General features: G+C 37.2%; 1 pseudogene; it reads left to right on the top strand.

The window, feature by feature from the left end:
* The first annotated feature begins 4,927 nt into the window (after window positions 1–4,927).
* LOC133067278 (olfactory receptor 4F15-like) lies at window positions 4,928–5,862 on the top strand (annotated as a pseudogene).
* Window positions 5,863–12,686: the final 6,824 nt, after the last annotated feature.

The following is a 12,686-nucleotide window of genomic DNA, read 5'->3' as shown; positions in this document are numbered from 1 at the left end:
TCTGGAGCAGGAAATGACAACTCACTCCAGTATTCTTGCCTGGAGAATTTCATGAACAGAGGAGCCTGGTGGGCTACAGCCCATGGTGTCGCAGGAGTCAGACACAACTGAGTGACTAACAAATACACTACATACACTCTTCCTTACACTTGAAATCTTCTAGACTACTTATAATATCTAATAGAATATAAATGCTATGTAAATATATGCCTGCATTTGGCAAATTAAAATTTTGCTTAATGGAACTTTCTGGAAATTTTTTCAATATTTTTGATCTGTAGTTGGTTGAACCCTCACATATGGAACTGGAGATATGGAGGGCCAGCTGTGTGACCACAATTTGTTTATCTACCCATCCATCAGTGGACATTTAAGTTGTTTCCATATCTTGACTATCGTGAAAACTTCTGCTATGCACATGAAGGTGCAGATATCGTTTTCATTAGTGTTTTTGTTTCTTCTGGTTTTGATTTATCATTGTATATGAAGTTATACATGGATTATATGATAGTTTTAATTTTTAGGAACCTCTATAGAGTTTGCACTAATTTACATTCCCACAAAAGAGTACACATGGGTTCCCTTTTCTTCAAATTCATGTCATCACTTTTTTATTTCATATCTTTATAATAATAGTCATTCTGACAGATGTCAGGTGATACCATTGTGGTTTTGATTCACATTTCCTTAGTGATAGCTAACATCTTTTCATGTATCTGTTGGACAATGATATGTCAGTTAATAGACAAAAAGCACTGAATGGGAATAAATCAGGAATGGTTATGAGAATATGCCCCATGCATAAAGCCTAAGGCTTGTCTCTTGAAAAAAATATTGATAAATGAACCTCATTCTCTCCTGGTCAATGAACAAGAGTGTCAGGAAGAATTGTGAATAACTTCTTACCCTTCCCCATCTCAGTAACTGTAAGTGAGTTTGTGGTTCCACATTTTCTGTTCTAAATGGTACTTATTTCTTAGCCATTCAGCATATTATATCTCTCAATATGAGGGAAATATTCTTATATCTTTTTTCTTTTCTTACTTCTCATCACCAAGTAACTCTTCTGATATTTTTTCTCTTGGGAAAATTAACATCACTTGCAGGCCTGGTTCCCAGGAGAAATCAATAAAACACTGGTTACTAGGGATCTCAGAATGTCAATGGGTCCCCAAAACCTAGTGCTACTAATTAACTATAATCTCACTGGCAAAAAACATATATTTTTGTCCTAGAGGTGATTATACTACAAAGCAGAAATCAAAATTATTGTGTTTCAACAAGTGCATCTGTACATCCTAGAAAAGAAGAGGTAGGTCGTAAAAATTTACCTAATACTGAACCATTTCACAGCAATCTCATATTTCTCTAGCATTTTCTTTCTTTTCTCCAGTTCCAATTATTCCCAATCCTTTCGACACCATTCTTCACTAGATTATATTATGCCTGAAAAGGGACCAATATTTATGATGGCTGTCTTTGGTGAGTTAGTATCTCAAGGTTCTTGTATCTTTCACGATCTTCTTCATCATCTTATATGATGAAGTCCCCACGTTTCCCATTGTGGAGACTGAAAATGCCCATATCTTGCCCATTCCATTCCCGTCCATGCTTCAAACAGATTACACCATTTGAAGTGAATATTTGCCCTCATATGAAATGGTTGATTCAGTGAGTTCCCTCCATTTGGCATATTTGATAAACCACTCAATGATATTAGTGATGAGTGGATCACGAATTAGAGACAGAATGATAAGAATGAACATGGCTTTATAGAACTTGTGTCCATTAGTTCTTTAAGTATTCTATAACCAGTGAGCTAAGGTGGTTAAGGGTAGAAATTAAAAGAAAAAATAATGGTATATCAGTGAAGAACTGAGTTCTGAACAGCTTTCCTTCTTTATCTTCTCAGTCTTAAGGTGGTTATAATTTCTCTTGGCTCCTTAGAGGAGAGGGAATTTTTAATTACTAAAGTCAGAATACCTACATTCTATCTGACTTTTTGCTTGAAAAAAATATTTTGAAAAGGTTTCCATGTTCTAAATGTTAAAGCCAAAATATCCAACAGAGATTGCAACCAACTCTTATGAGACGCTGCCTCTGGAGAAGTTCTGAGTCTTTAATGCTTTCTAAGAAAGCAAAAGAAATAAATATTTTTAAACTTGTTTGGATATACTCTTCCCTATAAGCAAGAACTCAGTATTTCAGAATTAAATACCTAAATGTCAGAACCAATTCCTGATAAGTTTTAAACAGATTAATCAATACAGCATAGTATATGTAGACTTATGAGAAAGTTTGATTTCACTATGCACTTTGCCTTTTTACCTTTTCTTTTTAGACATATTTCTTCACTCAATCTTATCTGCTCTGGAAAATATAAGGGACTATTGGAAAGAATAAATTTTAATTGACAAGCAAAAGTGGGAGAGTTATTAGTGCTGTCCCACTGTTTTCCGTGTATGACTTATCTATTCCAAATAACGAACAAACCAGGATTCTATAGAATGTCACATATATTAACATTTCTCTAGAGAAGGAATCATGTACATATCTGGTCCAAATTTGACACAGAACATCCAGAGTTTTCTTCATGTACTTCCAGTAATTGTCATTCACCAACCAAGAAATGGTGGTTTAACCAAGGCTAATAAAACTATAAAACTAGTGTCAAAAATCATAATAATACTCTAACCACCACATATATGCACACTTCTCTACCTCCATAAATCTCAGTGTTCTTCTTTTTCATTTTATTGCCCCCTTCCTCCCCTGTTGCTTTCATTTTCTTTTCATTTTTTACCACAATTAGAAAAATATAAAATATAGATATTCAAATTTTTTAAATTACCTGAAGTGTCATTATCCAAAGTTATCTTCTTGAGACATTATTGTATATGTGAACATATCTTTGTAATGTATAATATTAATAGCACATCACATAAGACACTCATTTGTAACCATTTTTTGTCAATAATTTATTGGACATAACAAAAAATAATTTTTCATCATTTATAATGGCCACATTCATTTTGGTAACAATCTTATCAATTTCCTGTTTCTGTATGCCTTTTCATAGCTTCAGTTCAGTTTAGTTGCTCAGTCATGTCCAACTCTTTGTGACCCCATGGACTGTAGCTCTCCAGGCCTCCCTGTCCATCACCAACTCCTGGCGTTTACTCATACTCATGTCCATTGAGTCGGTGATGCCATCCTACCATCTCATCCTCTGTCGTCCCCTTCTCCTCCTGCTTTCAATCTTTACCAGCATCAGGGTCTTCTCAAATGAGTCAGTTTTTCGCATCAGGTGGTCAAAGTATTGGAGTTTCAGCTTCAACATCCATCCTTCCACTGAATATTCAGGACTGATTTCCTTTAGAATGGACTGGTTGGATCTCCTTGTAGTCCAAGGGACTCTCAACAGTCTTCTCCAACACCACAGTTCAAAAGCATCAATTCTTCGGCACTCAGTTTTCTTTATAGTCCAACTCTTACATCCATACACAACTACTGGAAAAACCATAGCTTTGACTAGACGGACCTTTGTTGGCAAAGTAATGTCTCTGCTTTTTAATATGCTGTCTAGGTTGGTCATAACATTTCTTCCAAGGAGCAAGTGTCTTTTAATTTCATGGCTGCAGTCACCATCTGCAGTGATTTTGGAGCCAAAAAGAATTAATCTGTTTCCCCTGTTTCATAGCTTATCTCCTTTAATATACTTCTATTTTGTCTTTTTAGATTGGATAATGAATGGATTTAAATATGTGTTATACATGGATGTCATCAATGTTTCCATTTATTTGTAGTGATAATAGATATTTTCTATTAAAAAGTTGATAACAGTTTCATTCACCTTCAGATAGCATTTTAGCAGACCTAAGCTTCAAATACTTGAAAGACAAGCCATTGTTACCTTCATGGTCTGCAGTTTTTACATTTTCTTAGTGTATCATGACTAAATATTTTGTTTCAGTGAAGACATCATTGTTTCTCAGTTTCACATGTGAATTGCCAATCACTACCGTCTGAGTCACCAGGGAAAACCAATCCTATAGCACAACTCTCAAAGCACAAAATCTCTCTCAAGCTTAGCAAAGAACTCAAAAGCCCTCTTTTGGGGTTTTTAGACACTCCTTCTTTGGAGTTTCCTTTTATTTAAACTGTACCTTAATTCTCCAAGTGTTGTAAATGATTAGGGAAGTAAACCTTTTCATTTTATGCTGCCATCTTAAGTTCAACATTGATGCCCTCGTTGGTTGGTAACTATTCTGTGTGTGATTAATGCCTGTGTGGACAAACGTGATTAAGAGTTTGCACACTTCAGATATGCTGATTATTCATGACATGGAAGATGTTATGCTAAATATGTATGAACAAGACTGAAGAAGCCAGAGCTGGGTTTCCCTGGTAGATTAGATGGTAAAGAATCTGCCTGCAATGCAGGAGACCTAGGTTCAATGCATGGGTTGGGAAGATTCTCTGGAGGAGGGCATGACAACTCACTCCAGTGTTCTTGCCTGGAGAATCCCCATGGACAGAGGAGGCTGGCGGGCTACAGTCCATGGGGTCACAAAGAGTTGGACACGACTGAGCAACTAAGCACAGCACAAGCTTGGGAAAGAAGCTCTGTCCTATGAAAACACTACTCTTTATTCCTAATTCCTCCATTTTACCTGTCATATTCCCATATGATTTCTTTCCTTGCCTATATGGTCTAACTTTTGTTATCTCTTTTCTCCTATTCAATTATCTTCCTTTAACCGGCCCCTCTCTGTATTTCTTCTCACTTCATATTTTGGCATTTACAACATGTTTTCCACATAATCATTGATGGATAAATAAGGTATTAATCTTTGGTACTCATGTTTCTCAATTCTTTCTTATTTTCTACCTTCAGAATACTTCAGCTTCTCTCCTGATGGAGTCAATGGATGGAGTAAATGACTCTGTGGTATCTGAATTTGTACTAATCGGACTTTCAAATTCATGGAAAATGCATCTTTTTCTTTTTTGGTTCTTCTTTGTGTTCTACATGGGAATTATCCTGGGAAACTTCTTTGTTGTGTTCACAGTAATTATTGATTCTCATTTACACTCCCCCATGTACTTCCTGTTGGCCAATCTCTCCCTACTTGATCTAGGTCTTTCCTCTACCACGGTGCCGAAAATGATCTCTGATCTTTTCACTAACTGTAACATCATTTCTTTTCCAAGATGTATGACACAGATATTTTTCATTCATGTCATGGGTGGAGTTGAGTACTACTCATAGCCATGGCATTTGACAGGTATACTGCAATCTGTAAGCCTCTCCACTACCTGACAATTATGAGCTCCAAAATGTGTGTTTCCTTTGTGGTGGTTGCCTGGATAGTGGGGATAATCCATGCTGTATCTCAGTTTGTTTTTGTCATAAACTTGCCCTTTTGTGGCCCCAATAAAGTAGACAGCTTTTACTGTGACTTTCCTCGGGTCATGAAACTTGCTTGTGTAGACACTTACAAGCTAGAGTTTGTAATCATTGCTAACAGTGGGTTTATTTCCATGGCTACCTTCTTCTCTTTAATTATATCCTACATTTTCATTTTGGTCACTGTCTGGAAACGTTCTTCAGGAGACTTATCCAAAGCATTTGTCACACTGTCAGCTCACATCACTGTAGTAATTTTGTTTTTTATGCCATGTATGTTTCTCTATGTGTGGCCTTTCCCTACAACATCACTGGATAAGTATTTGTTCATTGTTGACTTTGCCATCACCCCTGTCTTGAATCCTGCCATTTATACATTGAGAAACAAAGACATGAGAATTGCCATGAGGAGACTGGGCAAAAGGATTGTAGGTTCCAGTAGGATCTCATAATGAATGGAGCAGATCTAGAGCACAAGATGCTTCAAGCTCACCAAAAACAGAATCATGTGATTATCATCATTACTATGGTTAAGAATTATTATTTTGAATGATAGTTCAACAAAGATGCACCTGTAGAAATTGATTGTCAAGTTAGAGTTGACTTTATTTTGCCAATCACAGGGAATAAGTTGACTTCATCTACTTTCATGGAGAAGAGAGATGAGAAGAGAAAACTAAGCTGACCTTCAGGTTTAAACTTAACTTTCAAATACCATTTTCTGGTGCATTTCCTAGGACTTGCTGGGTGTAATTACTCTCAATTATAAATAAATACCTCAAAAATTGACAAATACATCTCATGGTAAGCTAATAGATTAAGTATCTAAAATGTAGGTTTGGGTAAATTATGAAGAATATACTTTTAATTTTCTATTTTAATTTTATCTTAATTTACAGTAAGAATAAAATCAACTGTTATTATTTATGTTTAGCCCTGAATTCAAGACTTGACTATACCCTGAGTTTTTTCAGTTTAGGATGCCATTTCAATTTTCTGTTTAGATTTCAGTGATTGCATGTACACAGAATTTCCTTAACACTATCAATATTTTAGATGAATTCAGACCAAATATTTTTACACTTTTTTTCTGCTTCTCTGTTATTCTGAATATGAAGATGTTCTAATATTCAACCAGTTCAGTTTATTCTTTCAAAAAGACATATAATTAATAGTTGCTTCACAGGATAACAATCACCCAAGAATGTGTATTTAGAGGTCCTTGAATATGGTTTCCTGATCTGTCAAACCACCACCCCACCACCACCACAAGCGCCGTCCCCCCCTCCACCCCACGGCCCCATGCAAGAGTTTATGTATCTGTGTTTGATAGCCTTGAAATAATAGAAAGCCAAAAAGGTTGAGGCATAATCAATTTAATTGAGGATTTCTACATCCAGAATAAAGACTTTGTTAAAGTTACAGGAATGGACAGTAACATCTCTGTCTCCTCTGTATAAATAAGACAATAATACTTCTTTTAAATCTTTTCTTATTCATCTGGACAGGAATTTATTTTTAACTTAATTATTACTGATAACTCCTTCCTTCAAATATCCTACTGGGCCTCTAAATCACTATCATCTCCTGGTTTTCCCACTACCTCTTGGGTAATTTCTTCCCAGCATCTGTGTGCTGAATTTCCCTCATTTGTTCAACTGACAAACTTTAGATTCCTCAGAATTGCATCTTTAACCTGTTCTCACTTTATATTCTGTCCCTAGGTTGCATCCATTCCCATGGCTCCACCTCAAATCTCCTGTTCTTCCAAAGTCACAATAAATGGCTCAAACACTTGCCCAGTAGCAATAATGAACTCCTCCCTCACTCTGATCCTCAATATTCAATAAATCAACAAGTCTATAAATTCCACCTTATAAACATTTTTATATACCTCCCCTTATTTTCTTCTACAATGTCACCATTCTTGTTGAAACCATCACATATTATTTTTTAGAATAGAATTTTAAGTCAACTATGTGGTCTTCATGCTTCAAATCTATCCCATTATCTTCATTTCAGTAGAGAGATTTTAAAAAATATAAATCTAAGCATGTAGTTGTTTTGCTCAATGACTTTAACATAACTGTCATAGACCTTAAATTAAAACATCACCTCTCTTTCAAAGTTTATCAGGCCACCAGAGACCTGGTTCCCACCATGTCTCCTGCCTCTGAGAACAACATGCTCTTTCCCTTTAATTTCAGAGCTAATTTGGTGGTTTTTTTAACTTGCCTGGAAATGTCAAACTCTCTCATCTCTGAGGCTTTGCACTGATGAATCATACTATCTGAAACACTTGTCTTTCATGCTTCACCTAGTAACATCTACTTATTCTTCAAATCTCAGTTTCAGCAACATTTTACCAGGGAATAATTCCCAGGACCTGGGTCCAAGAACTCTCTTCTCATTATGTATTATTATAGCGCTCCCTATTACCACTTTTGTAACATTAGTGACACTCATGATTTCTTATTCAATGTAAGTCTTCCTCATTACACTTAAGTTTCATGAGAGGAGGAGCTATTTAATGCTGCCATCATATTCACTGCCAAACATCAGTATCAGTAGCAACAGTATAGAAAACAATCAATAAACACTTGTCATTAAATACAGAGTGAGGTCAGAACGAGAAAAACAAAAATCCTATATTAACGCATATATGTGGAATTTACTGAGCATGGCCTCACCCATCAGAAGTCTCTCCCATCAGAAAGATTCCATAAACCTCTTATCCTTATCCCTCAGAGGGGAGACAGAATGAAAACGATAGTCACAGAAAACTAATCAAACTGATCACATGGACCACAGCCTTGCCTGACTCAATGAAACTATGAGCCATGCCATGTAGGACCACCCAAGACAGACGGGTCATGGTGGAGAGTTTTGACAAAACATGGTCCACTGAAGAAGGGAATGGCAAGCCACTTCAGTTTTCTTGCCTTGAGAACCCCATAAACAGTATGAAAAGGCAAAAAGATAGGACACTGAAAGATGAACTCCCAGGTCGGTAGGTTCCCAATATGCTACTGGAGAAGAGTGGAGAAATAACTACAGAAAGAATGAAGAGACGGAGCCAAAGCAAACACAACACGCAGTTGTGGATGTGACTGGTAATGGAAGTAAAGTCTGATGCGGTAAAGAGCAATATTGCATGGGAACCTGGGTTAGGTCTATGAATCAAGGTAAATTAGAAGTGGTCAAACAAGAGATGGCAAGAGTGAACATTGACATTTTAGGAATCAGTGAAATAAAATGGACTGGAATGAGCGAATTTAATTCAGATGACCATTGTATCTACTACTGTAGGTAAGAATCCCTTACAAGAAAAGGAGTAACCATCCATAGTCAACAGAAGAGTCCAAAATGCAGTACTTGGGTGCAATTTTAAAAACAACAGAATGATCTCTGTTCGTTTCCAAGGCAAACCATTCAATATCACAATAATCCAAGTCTATGCCCCGACCAGTAATGCTAACGAAGCTGGAGTTGAATGGTTCTATGAAGACCTACAAGACCTTCTAGAACTAACACCCAAAAAAAGATATCCTTTTCATTATAGGGGACTGGAATGCAAAAGTAGGAAGTCAAGAGATACCTGAAGTAACAGGTAAATTTGACCTTGGAGTACAAAATGAAGAAGGACAAAGCCTAACAAAGTTTTGCCAAGAGAACGCACTGGTCACAGCAAACACCCTCTTCCAACAACACAAAAGAAGACTCTACATATGGACATCACCAGCTGGCCAACACTGAAATCAGATTGATTATATTCTTTGCAGCCAAAGATGGAGAAGCTCTGTACACAGCCAGCCAAAACAAGACCGGGAGCTGACTATGGCTCAGATCATGAACTCCTTGTTGCCAAATTCAGACTTAAACTGAAGAAAGTAGGGGAAACCACTAGACTATTCAGGTATGACCTAAATCAAATCCCTTTCGATTATACAGTGGAAGTGACAAATAGATTCAAGAGACTAGATCTGATATACAGAGTGCCTGAAGAACTATGGACAGAGGTTCGTGACATTGTACAGGAGACAAGAATCAAAATCATCCCCAAGAAAAAGAAATGCAAAAAGGCAAAATGGTTTTCTGAGAAGGCCTTACAGATAGCTGAGAAAAGAAGAGAAGCTAAAGGCAAAGGAGAAAAGGAAAGATATACCCATTTGAATGCAGAGTTCCAAAGGATAGCAAAGAGAAATAAGAAAACCTTCTTCAGTGATCAATGCAAAGAAATAAAGAAAATAATAGAATGGGAAAGACTAGAGATCTCTTCAAGGAAATCAGAGATATCAAGGGAAAATTTCAAGCAAAGATGGGCTCAATAAAGGACAGAAATGGTATGGACCTAACAGAAGCAGAAGATATTAAGAAGAGATGGCAAGAATACACAGAAGAACTATACCAAAAAAATCTTAATGACCCTGATAATCACAATGCTATGATCAGTCACCTAGAATCAGACACCTTGGAATGCAAAGTCAAGTGGGCTTTAGGAAGCATCACCATGAACAAAGCTAGTGGAGGTGATAGAATTCCAGTTGAGCTATTTCAGATCCTACAAGATGATGCTGTGAACGTGCTGCACTCAAAAGGCAGCAAATTTGGAAAACTCAGCAGTGGCCACAGGACTGGAAAAGGTGAGTTTTCATTCCAATCCCAAAGAAGGGCAATGCCAAAGAATGTTCAAACTACCATACAATTGCACATATCTCACACACTAGCAAAGTAATGCTCAAGATTCTCCAAGCTAGGCTTCAACAGTATGTGATCTGAGAACTTCCAGATGTTGAAGTTGGATTTAGAAAAGGCAGAGGAACCAGAGATCAAATTGCCAACATCTTTTGGATCATCAAAAAAGCAAGAGAGTTCCAAGAAAACATCTACTTCGGCTTTATTGATTATACCAAAGCCTTTGACTGTGTGGATCACAACAAATGTGGAAAATTCTTAAACAGATGGGAATACCATACCACCCACCTTACCTACCTCCTGAGAAATCTGTATATAGGTCAAGAAGCAACAGTTAGAACCAGACATGGAACAACAGACTTGTCCCAAATTGGAAAGGAGTATGTCAAGGCTATATACTGTCACCCTGCACATATTATTTAATTTTTATGCAGAGTACATCATGCAAAATGCCAGCCTGGATGAAGCATAAACTGGAATCAAGATTTCCAGGAAATATATCAATAACCTCAGATATTCAGATGACACCACCATATAGCAGAAAGTGAAGAAGGACTTAATAGCCTCTTGAGGAAAGTGAAAGAGGAGAGTGAAAAAGCTGGCTTAAAACTCAACATTCAAAAAACAAAGATCATGGCATCTGGTTCCATCACTCCATGGCAAATAGATGGAGAAACAATGGAAACAATAAGAGACTTTATTTTCTTGGGCTCCTAAATCACTGCAAATGGTGACTGCAGCCATGAAATTAAAAGATGCTTGCTCCTTGGAAGAAAAGCTATGACCAACCTAGACAGCATATTAAAAAGCAGAGACATTACTTTGCCAAAAAAGGCCCATCTAGTCAAAGCCATGGTTTTCCCAGTTCATGTATGGATGTGAGAGTTGGACTACAAAGCAAGCTGAGTGCCGAGGAATTGATGCTTTTGAACTGTGGTGTTGGAGAAGACTGTTGAGAGTCCCTTAGACTGCAAGGAGATCAAATCCTAAAGGAAATCAGTCCTGAATATTCATTCGAAGGACTGATGCTGAAGCTGAAGCTCCAATACTTTGGCCACCTGATGAGAAGTATTAGCTCATTTGAAAAGTCTGACTTGTCTCATGCATCCAGAGGCGAATTACTTTACAATATTGTAGTGGTTTAATATTGTAAAGTAATTAGCCTCCAACTAATAAAAAAAAATTGGAAAAAAAAAAGAAAAATCTGACTTCAGGCTCTACAACAAAACCACAGTCATCAAGACAGTATGGTACTGGCACAAAGACAGAAATATAGATCAATGGAACAAAATAGAAAGCCCAGAGATAAATCCACGTCCCTATGGACACCTTATCTTCGACAAAGGAGGCAAGGATATACAATGGAAAAAAGACAACCTCTTTAAAAAGTGGTGCTGGGAAAACTGGTCCACCACTTGCAAAAGAATGAAACTAGAACACTTTCTAACACCACACACAAAAATAAACTCAAAATGGATTAAAGATCTAAATGTAAGACCAGAAACTATAAAACTCCTAGAGGAGAACATAGGCAAAACACTCTCCGACATAAATCACAGCAGGATCCTCTATGACCCACCTCCCAGAATATTGGAAATAAAAGCAAAAATAAACAAATGGGACCTAATAAAACTTAAAAGCTTTTGCACAGCAAAGGAAACTATAAGCAAGGTGAAAAGACAGCCTTCAGAATGGGAGAAAATAATAGAAAATGAAGCAACAGACAAAGGATTAATCTCAAAAATATACAAGCAACTCCTGAAGCTCAATTCCAGAAAAATAAATGACCCAATCAAAAAATCGGCCAAAGAACTAAACAGACATTTCTCCAAAGAAGACATACAGATGGCTAACAAACATATGACAAGATGCTCAACATCACTCATTATCAGAGAAATGCAAATCCAAACCACAACGAGGTACCATTACATGCCAGTCAGGATGGCTGCTATCCAAAAGTCTAATAAGCAATAAATGCTGGAGGGGGTGTGGAGAAAAGGGAACCCTCTTACACTGTTGGTGGGAATGCAAACTAGTAGAGCCACTATGGAGAACAGTGTGGAGATTCCTTAAAAAACTGGAAATAGAACTGCCATATGACCCAGCAATCCCACTCTTGGGCATACACACCGAGGAAACCAGAACTGAAAGAGACATGTGTACCCCAATGTTCATTGCAGCACTGTTTATAATAGCCAGGACATGGAAGCAACCTAGATGCCCATCAGCAGACGAATGGATAAGGAAGCTGTAGTACATAGACACCATGGAATATTACTGAGCCATTCAAAAGAATTCATTTGAATCAGTTGTAATGAGATGGATGAAATTGGAGCCCATTATACAGAGTGAAGTAAGCCAGAAAGATAAAGACCAATACAGTATACTAATGCATATATATGGAATTTAAAAAGATGGTAACAATAACCCTATATGCAAAACAGAAAAAGAGACACAGATGTACAGAACAGACTTTTGGACTCTGTGGGAGAAGGTGAGGGTGGGATGTTCTGAGAGAACAGCACTGAAGTAAGTATACTATCAAGGGTGAAACAGATCACCAGCCCAGGTTGGATGCATG

The sequence above is a fragment of the Dama dama genome, chromosome 12, assembly GCF_033118175.1.
Source record: "Dama dama isolate Ldn47 chromosome 12, ASM3311817v1, whole genome shotgun sequence".
In the NCBI taxonomy this organism is placed as follows: domain Eukaryota; kingdom Metazoa; phylum Chordata; class Mammalia; order Artiodactyla; family Cervidae; genus Dama; species Dama dama.
This window is presented reverse-complemented; position numbering and strand designations above follow the sequence as displayed.